Below are 16,861 nucleotides of genomic sequence, written 5' to 3'. Positions count from 1 at the left end.
GGGCTTCCGACTCTTGATTTTGGCCCAGGTTGTAACCTCCAGGTCATGGGATCGAGCCCCACATTGGGCTCTGCGCTTAGCATGGAGTCTGCTTGAGATTCTCTCTCTCCCTTTCCCTTTGCTCCTCTCCCTGCTCACCATGTGTGCCCTCTCTCTCCCTAAATAAATAAGTAAATAAATAAATAAATTCTTTATATATAACGTGGAAGACCAGTAGTACCTGGCACTAGTAAGTGCTATGTATTTGCTATCATTGTCACTGCTGCCATTATATATATATTGAGCTTTCTCTTTTTTCCATTTATCCACTTTTCTGATCTTATGCTGTTACACTTTTTTTTAGTTTGTAATCCTTTATAATTTGTCTCTTCTTCTTTAGAATATTTTACTTGAAGCTAACTTGAACATGTGGATTAATTTGTAAAACACTGACCTCTTCACAGCCGTCCACTTTCAGAATGTGTATGTCTGCTCAGTTATTTAAGTGTTCTCTGTCCTTCAGACATGTTTTTAGTTTTCTCATTAGTCGTTGCTAATGCAAGTGGAAATTTTGATTCCAAAATATTTTTAAACTAGTAAATACTGACATTTAAGAAGGCTTTCCATACTTCTTTTGTAGTTGGCTAACTTAATATTATTAAATATTTTTAGTATTTTTAATAGCTTTTTGGTAGATTCTCTTGAGGTTTAATTTAACAATGCATTAACTCAACAAATATATTTCAAGCTGGTACCATGAGGTGGAAACACAGTGGTCAACAGGACCAACACAGTTGCTTGCTCTGTGGAGCTTATACTCTGGTAGGGAAACACGCAATAATGGGTAATGACGAGAACAGAGCTTGTCACCTAAGGCTTCCAGAATGCCACGGCCATAACTACATCCTTACAGAAACTGAATCAGTAGTGAAAAGTCTACAGTCCTCCTAAATCACCTGCATTATAGGTAAATTCTACCAAATATTTGTGGAACATAATTCCAATATTGGGCCAGTTCTTTAAGAGAATAAAAGAATGAATGTTCTTTAATTCACCTTATAAAGTTAGTATATCTTGGGATCCAAACTAAAGGAGTCAGAGATGAATGAAGATCTGGCAGCAAATGATGTATGTATACCTATATTTATAGCTAGAACTTTAATGACCTAGTCTGGTTTATCTTCAAAATGCAAAGATGGTTGGATACTAGAACGTCCATGAATGTCATTCACCCCATTAACAAAACTAGAGAGGAGGTGAGAGAGGAAATCAAGTAGAGTAGAGCCATATCCTAACTTATACACGTTCAAGTATATGCTTTTCAGGCAAACAAAGGCAAATGGCCAAGTGACACATGTCAGACCTGCTGGAGCAGCGCTCACTGGGGACACCACAGAGACAGGAGCAGGAGAAAGTGCGTCTGTCTGCTTTGACCATCTAGCTTGGGCCTGGTGATCTGGGAGGATCAGGCAGCGGACTCCAGGGAGGGAAAAAAGCTGTGGGCTTTTAAGCTCCATGATTAGGGAATCACTAACTCTTCCCTGATGTGGTAGGGAGAGGGGCTGTGGGCCAAACCTTTTAGCATGTTTGTGGCCAGCTAATACCAGGATTAGCCATCTCAGCTCCATTCTGGCAAGATGGGGAGTGGAAGTCCAAATCCTGTGCTTGACCAGAGTATATTGCTTCCAACAGTGGTTCTGAGCCAGTTTCCTTGGAGCTTTGCAGAAGAGCAACTCTTTTTCTGGGAGGTCAGCCTTCGGGAGCAATCTTGAAAAAATAAACCCTTAACTGTCAATACTGTAAGTATAAAAGAAGAGAAAAATAACAAAAAATGAGAAAGTTAGCTGTTACTTACCTAGTTCATACTATATGCCATATATTATTGTATACAATACATACCTTTTTTACAGACTCATTCTGTACAAGGTTGAATATGTCAAATCTTACATTTTTATTTGTAGGTGATTCAGTGAGATTTCCAAGGATTGGAACATATGCAGCTTTTTCTTTTAAGGGCTGATTTTAGAACCTAATTACTCATATGAGTTAAGAAGCCACTAAAAATAATTTTTCTCTAATGCAGTTCTTATACCGATAGTACGTAAAAGTTCGTAAAAAATCACTTTGAGGGGCGCCCAGGAGGCTCTGAGAATGGGAACTATGTTGTTAGTGAATCTCGTCTGGGGCTAGTCGATCTTCCTTCTCCCCTTTACTCTTCCCACCCACCTCTCCTTCTATCCCTGTGGAATGCTGCCAAGTAGCACCCCTGTTTTCAATAGTATGAAGTTAAAGGGCGCCTGGGTGGCTCAGATGGTTAAGCGTCTACCTTCGGCTCAGGTCATGATCCTGGAGTCCCGGGATCGAGTCCCACATCGGGCTCCCTGCTCGGCAGGGAGTCTGCTTCTCCCTCTGACCCTCCTCCCTCTCCTGCTCTCTGTCTCTCATTCTCTCTCTCTCAAATAAATAAAATCTTAAAAAAATAAAAAATAAAAATAATCTACTACCCTAACACATCTGCTTTTGTCTTTGAGTATTGCCTTTCTGTTCTTGTTGCTATACACACAGAATTTTGCACGGTCATATCCTTACTACGCAAAAACTTTGAAGTCTGCTTTTCTCATCTAATATCTATAAATATTTTATATATCTAAAAATTTCCATTTTATGAATGTATAATATATTATAACCAAATTAATCATAAAGCTATAAAATAATTTTTCTGTTATTGACATTTGGGTTGCTTCCATTCTAGGGTATTGAATATGGTTCTACTATATATATTTTTTCTTCTTTTATTGCCAAAGGACATAGTCTCAGGATTGGAATTATGCGGTCACATGAATATTTTCTTTGGTGATGATGCCCCCAGCAGTGTATGAGTCTACCATTTTCACTGCACTCTTGTCATTGAGTATCTAACAGCTTTTACTCACAAAGAAGAGTGCTTGTACCAGGAAAATGTTCACTCAAGTGATGACAAATCATCTCTGGGTGTTAGTGGAATGAACTTGATCGTTTCCCAGGTTGGAAAATGTCCCTGTTCTTTTTCACACTCATTTGGTAAAATCTAGAAGGACCACGACCATATAGTTCCATATAGTGCCTTGCATAGTAGGTATCCAGTAACTTACTGATTGCATTTTGTGTCCTGGAAGATGTTGCCCTAGAGCAGTCATGCTATACAGAGGCCATGGTACCTACAGTAGAAAAGAGGAAAGTAAAACGGGACGTTAGGTGAGAAAATGTGGAGGAGATGCCATCAGATTTCCTAATAGGGAAAATGGGCAGCATCCCCCCAAAGGCAGGGTCACAAACCTGCCCAGGAGTGCTGTGGCATTACGGAGTCTGGCCACGTCCACTCCTGGGCCCTAAACATGAGTCTCTCCCCTCCCCCTCCACGCGTCTCTCCTGCCTCAGCTTCCCTTCCATTCCCTCCTCCCCAGGCTGGCCTGTACCACGTGCACTGACCTATTTGGTCAGGGTACGGCACCGTTCTCAGCCCTGCGGGGCATCCAAAGAGTACACACGTGTGAGCCCTGCCTTCCCAGAGTTTGAAGTCTGAGAGGAGAGAGAAAGCATTTTTAAAAGGAAGCAAATTTCCGATGAGGTCCTCTGGGAGGCTTCTTCTGGGCAACGTATATGAGACCACCTTACAGAATCGGCATTGAGACTGGATTCTGAGGAGTGGGAAGGATTTGGACAGCGGATCGGACAATGTCCCCCAGCTTCTCAGGGTCCTCAGTTTCCTCCAGATCCTTATGGCTTCAGTCCCAACCCCTCTACTCAGAGAGCTGGCCGAGTCCAGGGGGCATGCACCAGGTCAGAAAATACCTGGCTTATTTCCCTCCCAAGTTCAAAGATGGTTTTGATACTGCCATTTTTAGGGGCATGAGACAATTTTTTTAAAAAGTAAATGTGCTTGAGCAGGGTGAGACAGGACAGGGGCCACCAGTGCGGAGCCCAGATATAGGGAGGAAGGCAGCCGGCTGGGGCTGCGTGGGGGTCGAGGCTGGTCCCTGACTGTACCTTCCTGGTCTTCGCTTATGTTTCATTCACCACTGCCTGAGCTCCACCAGTTAGGGCTTTCACTCATTATTCCTGGGAGAAGGGACACTGGCATTTCTTGTAATGTAGGGAGAGTGTAGTGCAATCTGTAATGTTGGGTGACGGGGGCTCTCGTGTCAGAGAAGAGTCCAGGCTGCAGATCTTGGGCCTCCTCTCTCTGCTTGTCATTGTCTTCTCTGCTTACCCTCCTCCAAGCCAAGCCTCCTCAACTAGTTTCATTTCTTTAATTTAAAGCTCTGTTAACCTGTATACATTATAGTTGATCCTTTCCCCACTTTCACCAGATGTACCAGGCTGGGGGGCTACTACAGATTTAGAGGGATGTCATCCCAAGTGATGTCGAGTCGGAGGAGGAAGCTCACACCTCTGAGGACTTATTAATGTTTCTAAATGCGTGTTTAGTTTCAGTGTCCCAGAGTACTTGTAATTGCTGTATTGTTAGGATACAATATGGACAAAAACGTTTATCTGCTGCATTTTTCTTATTCTAATTCTCGTGATAATGAAGCTGACATTCAACCTCTCCACCCACAAGGAGACAAAAAAAGCATCCCAAGGGGTAGAGCCCACTTACACCCAAATGAACTGTCTGCCTCCCTGAGGCTCTCCACAGAACATTGCATCTGGGTCTTTCCCACTTGGAGTCAAGGAGCTGTGGTTGTGAGACTAGCATGCCTTTCAGGGGATGGGTGAGGTGGGGTCAGAAGCCTCGTCAGAGTGTCTGTGGTAGAAGTAGAGTATTTATGGGCGCCTGGGTGGCTCAGTTGGTTAAGCGACTGCCTTCAGCTCAGGTCATGATCCTGGGGTCCTGGGATCGAGTCCCGCATCGGGCTCCCTGCTCCGCGGGGAGCCTGCTTCTCCCTCTCCCACTCCCCCTGCTTGTGTTCCCTCTCTCGCTGTGTCTCTCTCTGTCAAATAAATAAATAAAAAATCTTTAAAAAAAAAAAAAAGTAGAGTATTTCTTACTCTCAGTCTGTTGATGTGAAATGTGGCCCCTCCCTGCTCTTCCATTTGGGGAAATGGTGGTGGTTCTATTAGACTGAGTCAGTGTCCAGTGGTCCTGAGTAATGGAATTTATTTCCCGTAAAGTAAAAATGGGCGTCCTCTGCACCTCCCACCTACCATAAGTCTTCATCCCCTCGCCTCCCATCCAGGCTGCAGAGTTGGGGGTGACTTTGGGCATTCATAGAATGGTCTTTCAAGTCATTTTTTCCTGGGGCTTGGAAAATGTGGATCTCGTCAAAGAGCTCTCTCAAAAAAATGAGTTCCTTTTTGGGAATATAACTCACCTAACACTATAGTAATTCTGTGTTCCTGGGACTCTTTTTAAAGAACTCCATGTGCTAATCATTGAATTCTGATTCTGGAGCATGGATGTACTACACAGATTATTTTGGTCTCCCTTAAGGTCTTGTGCATGTTCAAGTAAGCATTACCATGTGAATAAATCAGGATAGACTTGCATACATTAAAGATAAATCCTGAAGTCTCAGTGGTGTAACTCAGCACAGTGCTATTACTCACTCATGTAACATTATTCTGGACTGGATGGCCCTCCTTAATCTTGTAGCTCTACCATCTGGTACGTGTGGATTTCAAGGTCACTGCTAAAAGGGAAAAGGGGGATTGGAGAGGCACACTGTGTTTCAGCCCAGAAGTAATATAGTTCATTAGCCAGAACTAGGCCCACGGCCCCACTGTAACTGCAGGGGGCACAGAAATGTTGTAGGCACATGGGACATTTAGTGAGCACCAACCAACTGTTTCTGCCACATCATTCTTATCCTAGAATGTTTGTAACTTGGGAGGCAAAAGGCAGTTCCTCTTGCTCTAAAAGCCTCTCAAGTTTTGGAAATAGCAGGAGATCTCATAATTGGTGTCCAGTTCATGTTTTTCCTAGAAGAACAGGTGATCTCCATCCCTCTGCAGAGTGACATGCTTGGCGCCCATTGGCATACTCTTGGCTAGTACGTTACTCCACAGGCATTCTCATGCTCTAGAAGCACCACGACCATATAGTTCCATATAGTGCCTTGCATAGTAGGTATCCAGTAACTTACTGATTGCATTTTGTGTCCTGGAAGATGTTGCCCTAGGGCAGTCATGCTATACAGAGGCCATGGTACCTACAGTAGAAAAGAGGAAAGTAAAACGGGAGGTTAGGTGAGAAAATGTGGAGGAGATGTTATCTCCTCCATGCTTGGCGCCCAAGCTTGGAGTGACATGCTTGGCGCCCATTGGCGTATTCTTGGCTAGTACGTTACTCCACAGGCATTCTCTTTCACTTCCGTCCCCATCCCTTGGGTTGTATGTTTACTGGCTGTGGAAGGCTGTTTAGAAAGCATGTTTACAACAAGCTCCCTTCCTGTATCTGCGCCTCTTTCCAATGTGACTTTGCAGTTTCTTCCATCCAGAGGTGGCACCCATTCCCCTGCCCTTGAAGTTTGGCTGGCCTTGGGACTTGCTTTGAACCGTGGAATGTGACAGAATTAACACATGCCCTCAGGAGGCTTTGCACACTGTGGCTCCCTGCACAGGACAGTCTGCTGGATGATGGCCCAGTTGCCCCCTCTGCCTCAGGCCACATGCACCGCCCCCGGAAGCAAAGCTGGCCGGCCTGCTGGCTCGCAGCTGACCCAGGGAGGCGCTCAGCAGAGCCCAGCCTGAATGGCTGACCGCGGTCGTGGGAGTTTGAGGATGCTTCGCAGAGAAGTGGTGGCTGATACACCAAGGGTCAGCATGTGCCACAATGTGTGTGTGCCCACTGTGTTGTTTTGTGGAAGAATTTAGTCAGATATTACTTTAAAAGGATGAAACATGAATGTAAAAATGAAGACATCTATAAAAAAATGGAGGGAAAGTCATCAAAATGTGATGGATTCTACCCTCCGATTGTTTCCTGTATATATATATTTTTATGTTTTTAGTCCACATTAACAAGTTGAAGCTGGACACCTCAGATGATCAGGTGATTGAATTGTGAGGGAAGCCAAAGGCTGGTGAACAAAGAGGCCTCGTAATAATTCTGCGGCTCCTGGAAGATCAACTTTTATTTGCTTGTTTGCTTTTCTATGTAGTCATCCAATGTGAGCACTCAAGGTCATTCCCTAGCATTCTAGAGAAGTCTGTGTGTGCAAGCATTCAGGGGTCCAGGTTTTTTCATCATTTTGACCTGTGCACCCTTAAAGTCTCTTGTTATCTAAATGGTTGTAAGCCTGTTTTGGGTTCTGGAGTTGGAATAGGAAAGAGCATGAAGAAGGCATTCTCCTTATCTTAAGCCCAGATGCCTCTGCAAACACTCTATTGCAAACCCATCACTTTTGCAAACACTCTCTTGACAACAACTCAGGCAGGAGATCATGCCTCGCTGGAAGAGAGACTGGGAAATGTATGGTTTGGGGCCAGAAACACACTGAACTGCAATCTGTTCTTATGGAGCAGGGGAGAATAAATTTGGGTGAAGAGCCAGCAGTCTCCACCAGAGTGATGTGTCTGAATTTTTTTTTTTTTCAAGAAGGACAATGGGAAATTTAAATTAATGGACCCATACCCAGTGGGAAGGCCCTGATGAAGTGATGTGCGGGTCTATATTTTAAGTTAAAATAACATGTTTATGATACGATGTATCTGTTTTCCTGATTTATAGCCTTCATTCCTTAAAATTAATTGACCAATTAGACACAAGGACTTTGCATTCTTTTTTTTTCTTGGTTCTTCAATATCTCTCTGTAATAATTTCCTTTTTGTTTTCACTTCCGGAGATCGAGAATATGGCAGACTACTTGAGTGCCCATATGTCATTTTGAAGTGACATATGTGTTTCTGAAGTGGTCTCCTGATCTTGAAAGAAAATGTGGAGTTAGCTCAGTGCTTCTGAATAAGGTAAGCCAGGAAAAGAGTAATATCTAAATTGACCCACTCCCCGGTCAGTGCTAAAAGAAGAAAAGGTGAAGATTACAGATGATGAGAAGGTGCTCCCATGTCCACTTTTGCTTCCAGACAAAGCCTAATAAACAAGGTCAAATGACTCCATTTTTCTTGGGGACTGAGGACCCAGAGCTTGATTTCTGGGAACCCAGTGAGCTGTCGGAAGTCCGTGTCAGAGTGGCTCTCAGTAAATGGTCCTAGTTGGTCCGTCTGCGCCAGGAAGAGCCATCCTGGAGAATGGAGGAAGTGGGTGCTGGCCCTGGAGGTGGGTGCTTGCCATTTAAAACTCCCACCGTCCGAGGCAGCTGTCCCTGCTCGTCCCTGATCCCAGCAGGCTTGGGCCCCAGATGTGCCTTCCTTCGGTGCACCCGCCTCAGACCCTGGTTCTCTTCAACTTCGATGCTTCTTAAAGAGTCCTTAGCCTCATCATCTTAACTCCCTGCTCATCTCCCTCACTTCACAGTAGTCGGCCTGACTCTGGAAAAGGGCTTTGAAATAGAAGTTCATGTGTAACCTGAGAGGAAATCATGTTTTCCTCCATGTGCCTACCAGAGTTTTTGAAAACTTGGCTTCACAGTGCTAAAGTGAAGAGTCTAAACAGATAGGCAGCAACAGGATATTACAGACATTTTCAACTTGACAATGTGTGAGAGAGCTGGGGTTTGGTGTGTCAGCTTCCTGAAATTGTCCCTTATCTGCTCCGAACCAGTCACACAGGGCTGATCTGGGAGATATTGTTTATTAAATGCAGGAGTTTTGCTCTCTCACTTGTTAGATAAGGAGAAACAAGCAGGGCACTGTTGCAGGAAGCCAGAGATTCCAGGTTGCCATGTTGTGCCCCCTTCCCAGGCTGGGTTTGGACTGTGGACCTACCGGTGACTCCTCTTCCTAAATACCTGCTGTGTGCTCAATGCTGAAACAAAAGCGCAGCTCCTCTCATTTCATTCATTCTCTGCAGCAATCCTGTGATCCTCATGCCCAGTATGCAGACCACGGACGTACATTTCCAGAGTGCTTCAATGCCTTTCCTAAAATCATCCAGTCAGCGAGTCACGGAGCTGACACTGAGTCCAGTTTTCCCACCCGAGTCACAGCACAGCATGAAGGACCCACACAGCAGTGTTCATTCCAGAAAACCAAAAAAAAGGGGGGGGGCACTACGGGATTCAGCATTCCCAGAAAAGAGGTTGGTCTGTGGGGCTCATTTTATGGAGGACACTTGAAAGTGCATGGAAAAAAAAAAAAGTCAGATTATACTCACTGATGATGTGACAGAAGATAGTTACTACCCGTTCCCTAAGAATAAGTAATATTTTGCAGGTCAAGATCTGAGCATGCTCTTGTTTTCTCCAGCTCTGATTCTGCATGTGCTCCTTGGCATCTCTGCTCTGGGACGATATTTGTCCAAAGAAGTTTCTGCTATGGCAATTGCTTCCTCCTTGTAGATGACACCAAGCGCCCATTTTGTCAGCTTGTTCTCTAGCTTCAGACCCACCCAGAGTGTGTCACTTCTGAATTTCCATGTAACCTTGGGGTTCAGGAATGTCAGTTGTTTTTTCCTGTTCTTTCTGGAAATCTCCGTTCCAAATCAGAAAGGAAAACGCCATTCAGGTGCTCACAAGATTTATTCAAAGCACCATCTGGCTTTGGTAAAGGATTGCAAATGAAGGCTGACCCAGACCCCACAGCCACACGTGCATGATGACTAGGGGTACAGGTGCGAAGTTCAGAGGACAGGACTAGGTGGGCAGAAGAAAGACATGTGCTCCCCAGATGAAGGGTGGGAACCCTTGTGCTGCGTTCTTGCTGTGTTCTGCATTTCCACCTCTGGGCCATTAAAGTTGCTGGTTCTTGGGGCATCTGTGTAGCTCAGTCGGTTAAGTGTCCGGCTCTTGGTTTTGGCTCAGGTCATGATCTCGAGGGTCACGAGGTCGAACCCCACATGGGGCTCTGTGCTCAGTGTCGTCTACTTGAGATTCTCTCCCTCTGCCTCTCCCCCGCTCTCTCTCTCTAAAATAAATAAATAAAATCTTAAAAAACAAAGCAGTTGCTGGTTGTCTTGCCGTCTTCCCCGGGGCACTCTGGCACCTGGAGGGTAGCGCCGGACATTGACCAGGTGTTCAACAAACGTGGAATGAATGAACAAATGGGTAAGAGGCTAAATAAGTAACTAAATGAGTATCTCAACACTCACCTTCATTGTACCCTCTAGAATGGAGCCAGTTTGGAAGTAAGGCTATTTGAGTTGCTATTTATTTATCTAAGATTTATTTATTTATTAGAGAGAAAGAAAGAGAGTGCCATGGGGGAGGGGCAGAAGGAAAGGGAGAGAGAAACTCAAGCCGACTCTGCACGAGCAAGGAGCCCGACATGGGGCTCCATCTCACCACCCTGAGATCATGACCTGAGCCGAAATCAAGAGTCGGATTCTTAACCAACTGAGCCACCCAGGTGCCCTGTTTGAGTTGATATTTATACACCTAGAGCTATACCTTCATGTTATATTTGAACAAGGTTTTTGTTCCTGGCTCTCCCTGTGATTCTAACTTCCTTGGCCTGAGGTAGGCCTATGGAAATCAATATTATTTTTAAAGGTCCCCAGGAGTTTCTACTGAGCAATCAGGGTTGAAAATCACCATTCCACATACCTGGAGGAATTAGTGCCCCCCAGCTGATGGAACACATGGATGGCTCCTGTCCTGCAGAATCTGAGCCTCGTGGGGAAAGATTCCCACAAACCCTTTACCCAGAGATGGAAGACAAGGGCATTTTCTGGAAGCCCAGCTCAGGGGCTCAGTTCTGCTAAGATGCTCTGGTTAAGTAGCTGCTCATCTGTAGGACATCTCAGCATTTAACTGATGCCCTAAGTGGTTTCTCCGAGGAGCTTCAGTGTCTTTCTTACATCAGCCACCTCCTTCCGATGTCCTAGGAAGGGCGGCGGCTTCCCTGACAAGCCCGAGCATGAATTCAATGTATAGACGCAGCTTCCCGGTAAAAATGCAGAATTGAAGACACTGGGATTAGAAACAAATCTATAAATCTCTCTTGCCTCGAAAACGGCGTTTTGAAATGTGTTAAAATGCTAAGATGCCTGAAAAGTTCTGTGTATGTAGCCAGTGGAGCAAGAACTGTGATTGTTTTTCTCAGGCTGTCAGATCAAAGACTTAAAAAGTTTTTTGGCTTCAGGGATCTCTGAATTCACATGCCCCAGTGATGGAGTCCATGCATAGGACTGCTCATCGGCTTGCTTTCTGATGCGTGCCTGGGCCGGGGGCAGGGGGGAGCAACAGCAGAAAGGGGACAGACGAGCTATGTTTTCCCTTTGCCTCGCAAGCTGTGTTCCTACTATATCTGTATCTGGCCCACCATTTCCTGTTTCTCTAATGATTTGAAAAGTGGATTTGACCTTACACTTTTATCCCCTGTCCTTTAAAAGAACAAGAAGGATGTGTACAGATGTCCCTGTCCTGGAGTTTCTGGGAACAGGCACATAATGTGCTTTTCCGGGGCCATTTGCAGAGAAATGGACCTTTACAGACACTGAGCAGCATTCCGCTATGCGAGTTGCGCTGATAGTTTTATACACGGGAGCTGTGATTCATTGGTGTCAGGAACCGTGAAAGGTCTGAGATTTTGCCCTCTTGCAGTTCAGTAAGTTCATCTGCCACAGCGTCATGGATGCTGGCAAAGCCCCGAGCCTCCCGAGGGGGAGACGAAAGCCTTTATCACACACAGCGCTGTCGGCAATTTCTTGCACCCATTCCCCAAGCCCCGGTTCTCACGGGGTGACACTGACAGGACCAGGTGACACCTGCCTGCACAGTGGGGTCTGTTACGGGAGAGGACCTCTGGGCTTACGGAACTCCAATCTTTTACAGAGGGCAGGAAGCATGCTTACCCTGTGCTCTGAGGGGCCACACTCTGTCTCCTGAGGCTGTGCACTAAACAGAAATCCTTGGAAAAATATCCCAGAGCAAAGAGTCAGCCCCTCTGCTTGGAAGACAGGCAGAAATGTGAGCCACCGTAGGGAGTCGCATCCCCAGAGTAAGTCTGTAATCCCAGAGCTTGGATAAGGCTGGAGGCTGAAGGAGACGGTGGGCTTTATGAGGCTTCCTAGGACCCATTTCCAGTGTACCAGGTCTGTACCCACTGCCCCCACGTATCAGTGAGCATTTCTGGCTAATGGACACCCCACAGCTTAACGGTTTTCAACAACCACCACCTATTTATCTCAGATGTCTGTGGATTGACTGGGGGCTTTTTCTGGCCTGGCAGGTTCACCTGACCTCTGCTGGGCTCAGGCATGCACGAGCTGGTGGTTGGCATGGCTGTCAGGCTGTCAGGCGCAGGACCACAGGGGTGATTTGTGAAGTGTCTCCTGGCATCCAGCGGGTGGGCCTGGGACGTCTTCAGATGCTGGAAGTCGCCGAGCTCCCAGGAGCAGCAAGAGAGGGAGTCCCGATGTGCTCATGCTTTTCAAGCCTTTGCATCACTCTTGCTAATACCCCATTAGCCAAAGCAGGCCCTATGGCCAAACCAGACTCACGGGCAAAAACGTAGATCCCACTTCTTGAGGGAGGGGAAGACTATGTGGCGACTTCTAGGATCTTCCACACTCCGCATCTATGGGCGGTTCCTTCCAGCTCATCATCCAGATCCTCGCCCCTCAGAGTTCTGCCCTGTGCTCTCTTTCCTCCTGTCATCACTTCTATCCCATGACCCAATTTCATGCTCATCACCATCCTTTCTACATTCTGAAATTACTTACTTATTCATATATTAAAATAAAACAAGGAAATAAGATAAAGAATATATATAGAAGTAGGCAAAAAATGACGTTTCTCCCACCACAAAACAAGCTCTTGAGGACAATAACTTGTCTTCAGCACCCAGAGCAGTGCATGGATTGAGTAAGCGTCAATAAACATCTGTTAGCCAAATGACTTCCGGGACAGTGGATTTGGTCACCTTTATGGGAATGGAGAGGCAGAACCATGAAGACATAAACCAAACTCCTGCCCTGAGATGTAAAGGCAGAGGCTTTTGGGGATGGAGGTTTGGGGGAAAGGCAGAAGCCAGGGCAACTCAGTCGTTTAGTTTTTTTTATCTGCCAGTTGGTAGAGACTTCCAGGAATGATTCGAATTGTCGCGATTCAACTGATTATTATGGAATTAACTGGCGTTGTAATGAAAGTCGCCTTTTCTTCCTGGGGGGCAAGCACACTGCATTTTTAGGATTTGGAAGCTTAGAAAAAATAGCTATTGAATTTGTAATTGTTTCCTCTTTACAATGTTACTTAGCCTTTCTATAAATCACCCCCACCTTGCTTCAAAGCCCTGGGAACAATGACATGAGGCTCTTTTCCTCTCCTTTAGTCTCACTTTTGTTTTTATTTTGTTTGGTTTGGTTTGGTTCACAGTTGAGGACTTCAGGGACACCTGGACTTCCTGTTTGCTAACCTCACTCCTGGTACCAAAATCTCTATTAGAGTTCAGCCAGGGAAGCAGAACCAGCTGTAGGAGATCTGCATCTATATATTTATGCATCTGTCTATTTCTGCATCTGTATCTATATTCATCTCTATCTGTATCTATTTACCTATCAATTAGCTATTTATCCATCCATTCATCTATTTTTTACAAGGAATTAGCCTATGTAATTGGAGCCGGCAGTGTGAATGCGTCGGGCAGGACCCCAGGGTTGGAAGATCACAGACAAGCTGGAATCCGTGGTGTGGGCTGAGGCCACTCTCCACAGAAAGCCACCTTCTCTTTCTGTGAAAGCCTCAGTCCTGCTTGGAAGGCCTTTCAACTGATTGGTCAGGCCCAGCCAGATTCTTCAGGAGAATCTTCCTTACTGAAAGTCAGTTGGTTAGGGACTTCAATGACATCTGCAGAATGCTTTCATAAGTGGGGCTGTAACCCAGCCAAGTTGCCATACCAAAAAAGCCATCATACTGGACCTGGATTATTTTGGTTCTTTTTCAGGTTTTGATGAAATATGGGAGCGCTTTGTGGAAGCCTGAGTGGGCAGGAAGGGCCCCCATTATCTGGAGAGATGGGAGTTAAAAGACACAGAACACTGAATGGGGGCATCAACACTAGGCATTTTGGTTGACCGCTGGCCCAACCGATCTACAAAACCGAAGTTTCAGGTAGTTTTGCTGTTTCACATTTTTCCCCATCCTTCTTCAGAAAACAGTTATAATAATATGTATGACCAGTCAAGTCTATGTTTGTTTGTTTGTTTTTTAAGATTTTATTTTTAAGCAGTCTCTACACCCAACCTGGGCTCAAACTTACAACCCCAAGATCAAGAGTCGCACGCTCTATCGACTGAGCCAGCCATGCACCCCAAGTCTATGTTATGACCATGAGTTTGTACCAGGTTTATTCATATTTCAAAAGGGAAATTGATCATGAGCACAGCTCTTCCTTCTCAGCCTGTAGCTCTCAGAAATAAGCGTAAATAAATGCTGGAATGGGACTTTTTGGCAAAACCATCCCAGGATTTCCTCAGAGGACAGGAAGACAGTTGAAGTTCTAAAGAGATAATCTTAGAGCAAAATAAGCCTCCAGCTGGTCTGGGCGGGGCCACCAACCCTCACAGAAGGAGGTTCTGCACTGGTAGCCGGAGAGTGGAGAGCGGGCTCCTTCCAGTGTGGTATGAGATAACCACTGGGAAGTGTGCTTGAAACCACAAGACCCTGGATCCACGTCCACCTGCAGGCATGTCAATGGATGAAAGTCCTTTGGAAGATTATGGGAAAATATTTTTTCAGAATCAAATGTGAAAACACTTAAAACAAAATTTAAAAAAATATCTGGAAGTGAAGCAGTTGGAAAGGGCTTTAGTTCTTGACTGAAAACAAAATTGAGGAGAGCTCTTCAGAAAGAATGGTGAAGAGCCACTGAAATTCTCTCAAGTTTGAGGTAGGTCAGCTGACTTGGGGCTTTTATTAGAAGGTCTTTACGAAATAGTTGTTTGACTTTTTTGGAAGCCGCTCCTGCTGCAGCGCTACCCAAGGGCTTAATTAAGTTATATTTCAATTTGTTTAAGCTGCCCATTACTCAGGAGCCTAACATGTGCAATGCCAAGTCCAGTGCTGTCTTCCAGGCCCAGTGTCCTGACACTCAAAGTGGCCAAAGGGGATCCTTGCCTCAGAAAGCAGTCTTCCCTGGCCTCTCCAGGAGTCATGACATCTGTTTCCATGTCCCTGCTGTTGCCCCAGCAGAGGGCAAGAAAGCCTCTGCCCACTTCTAGAGGTTGCCCTCCTCCTTCCAGAGGCTCTAGGCCTTGAGAATGGAAGTCCATTGGAGGAATGGTCAGGGGAGCTCCTGCTAGTTAATTCCTTTTACTAATGGAAAGTGTAGGCAGAGGGGCCCTCTTACCTCCACATGGCTCTGGTGTACTCAGTCTCCAAATTTCTTATTTATGTTCATAAAACTGTTGGTATCATGGGTCTCTTTAGTTTGTGGTGTCACTGGAAGGTGCAGAGGTTGACCCACTCGTTCACTGACATTCTTGGCAGTCTCTGAACGGGTATGAGCTTCTGCCTTACTGGTTCCAGCGAATGATATGGGACAGATGGCAGAGGAACCAGGGGTCCCTAATGAGCAGGACTCTGTAGCTCCTATGAAATGGGTGAAGTCAGGATTGAAGTGAGAGCTACCACTGGTTCAAGTCAGCTCAGACATTTTCTATTGCTGTTGTCAGACACTTTTGGTTGTGTGTGAGGATCAGGTCCCTTGTGTCTGCTTTCACCGTTGGACTGAGGCTGTGCAAAATCAATAAAAGCAAAGGTTTCTCTTTTTTGTTAGAGAGTCAGCCTGGGGGCCTTGGAGGTCAGGAATGAGTGGAAAACCACCCCATGTGCACCTGAGGAAGGGAAGGAGTGAGTTTGCTGATTTCAAGAAGGGGAAAGCAACCAAGATTTGCTCAACTCAAGGATATAATTAGCTGACAGGTTTTCTTGAGAGAGGCAAGTTCCCCTTCAACAGATTTTATATTCCTGGATTTAGAAGAGGGAAGAAGAAAGTCAAGACCATTTGAAAAGGACTAATTATAACAGCTTCACCTTTGAATTGACACTAAGTGGGTGGCAGAGGTGGAAACACCCTTATAACTTTAATATTTTCAGGTCTATAATATGGCAAAGGGGTAACAAACATATTTTTAGCACTTAGCATATTGACAGCCACTGATTTGAAAATAAGTACAGATTGCAAATCCCACTGGTCTCTTGATGTCTAAGATGAGAGCTTTTCAAGTTATCTAAATAGCCTTTGGCTTTCCCTCAGGGCCTCTCCTGAACAACTACAAGGGAAATGAAGCTTCCCACTCTCCTCTTGATATGCTAAGCCCTGCAACATTATGTGAATCTCCTTCTATCCCAGGTCATCCATTTTCTCCCTTTGTCACCTGATCTCCAGGAGGTGGCCCACCAGGAACACACCCTCACCTCAGGCCCCTCTGTGGTCCCACCTCTTCTCTCTCTCCAAGTCGTTCTCTCCCCAGCCCTTCTGTCAACACCACCTACCTGCTGCCATGTTCCATTTTCTTGGGTTCTTGCTCTTCTGTGTCCCCACTGATGGCCGGCTGTTTTATACCTCTCTAGAGCATCGTTACCTGTCAACACCAGGCTTGTGTACACACACAGGTGGAAAGTTTCTACCCTGTAGAGGTTCTTGTGAGGATATTTTGGGGACTTCTCCAAATGTTGGTGATTGCCTTCATCCTTCACCAGCACTGGGTAGTCCTCCTGGCTTCTCTTGGTCCAGAATACCACTCACACATCCGAGGCATAAGGACCCATATTAAGTACAGGAATACTTTGGAGATATTGTGGATTTGGTTCCAGGCCACTGCAATAAAGCAAATACCGCAATA

General features: G+C 45.5%; 1 long non-coding RNA gene across 1 annotated transcript in view; it reads left to right on the top strand.

The window, feature by feature from the left end:
* Nucleotides 1-756: 756 nt before the first annotated feature.
* LOC145722703 (uncharacterized) overlaps nucleotides 757-16,861 on the top strand; it is a 30,047-nt gene continuing 13,942 nt past the window's right edge. The window contains exons 1-3 of the long non-coding RNA XR_014147166.1: nucleotides 757-1,393; nucleotides 1,672-1,778; nucleotides 13,960-14,126. This is a non-coding gene — a long non-coding RNA (uncharacterized LOC145722703). The remainder of the gene's footprint in view (nucleotides 1,394-1,671; nucleotides 1,779-13,959; nucleotides 14,127-16,861) is intronic.

The sequence above is a fragment of the Leptonychotes weddellii genome, chromosome 7 (assembly GCF_054177405.1).
Source record: "Leptonychotes weddellii isolate Sample4059 chromosome 7, ASM5417740v2, whole genome shotgun sequence".
Classification (NCBI taxonomy): domain Eukaryota; kingdom Metazoa; phylum Chordata; class Mammalia; order Carnivora; family Phocidae; genus Leptonychotes; species Leptonychotes weddellii.
This window is presented reverse-complemented; position numbering and strand designations above follow the sequence as displayed.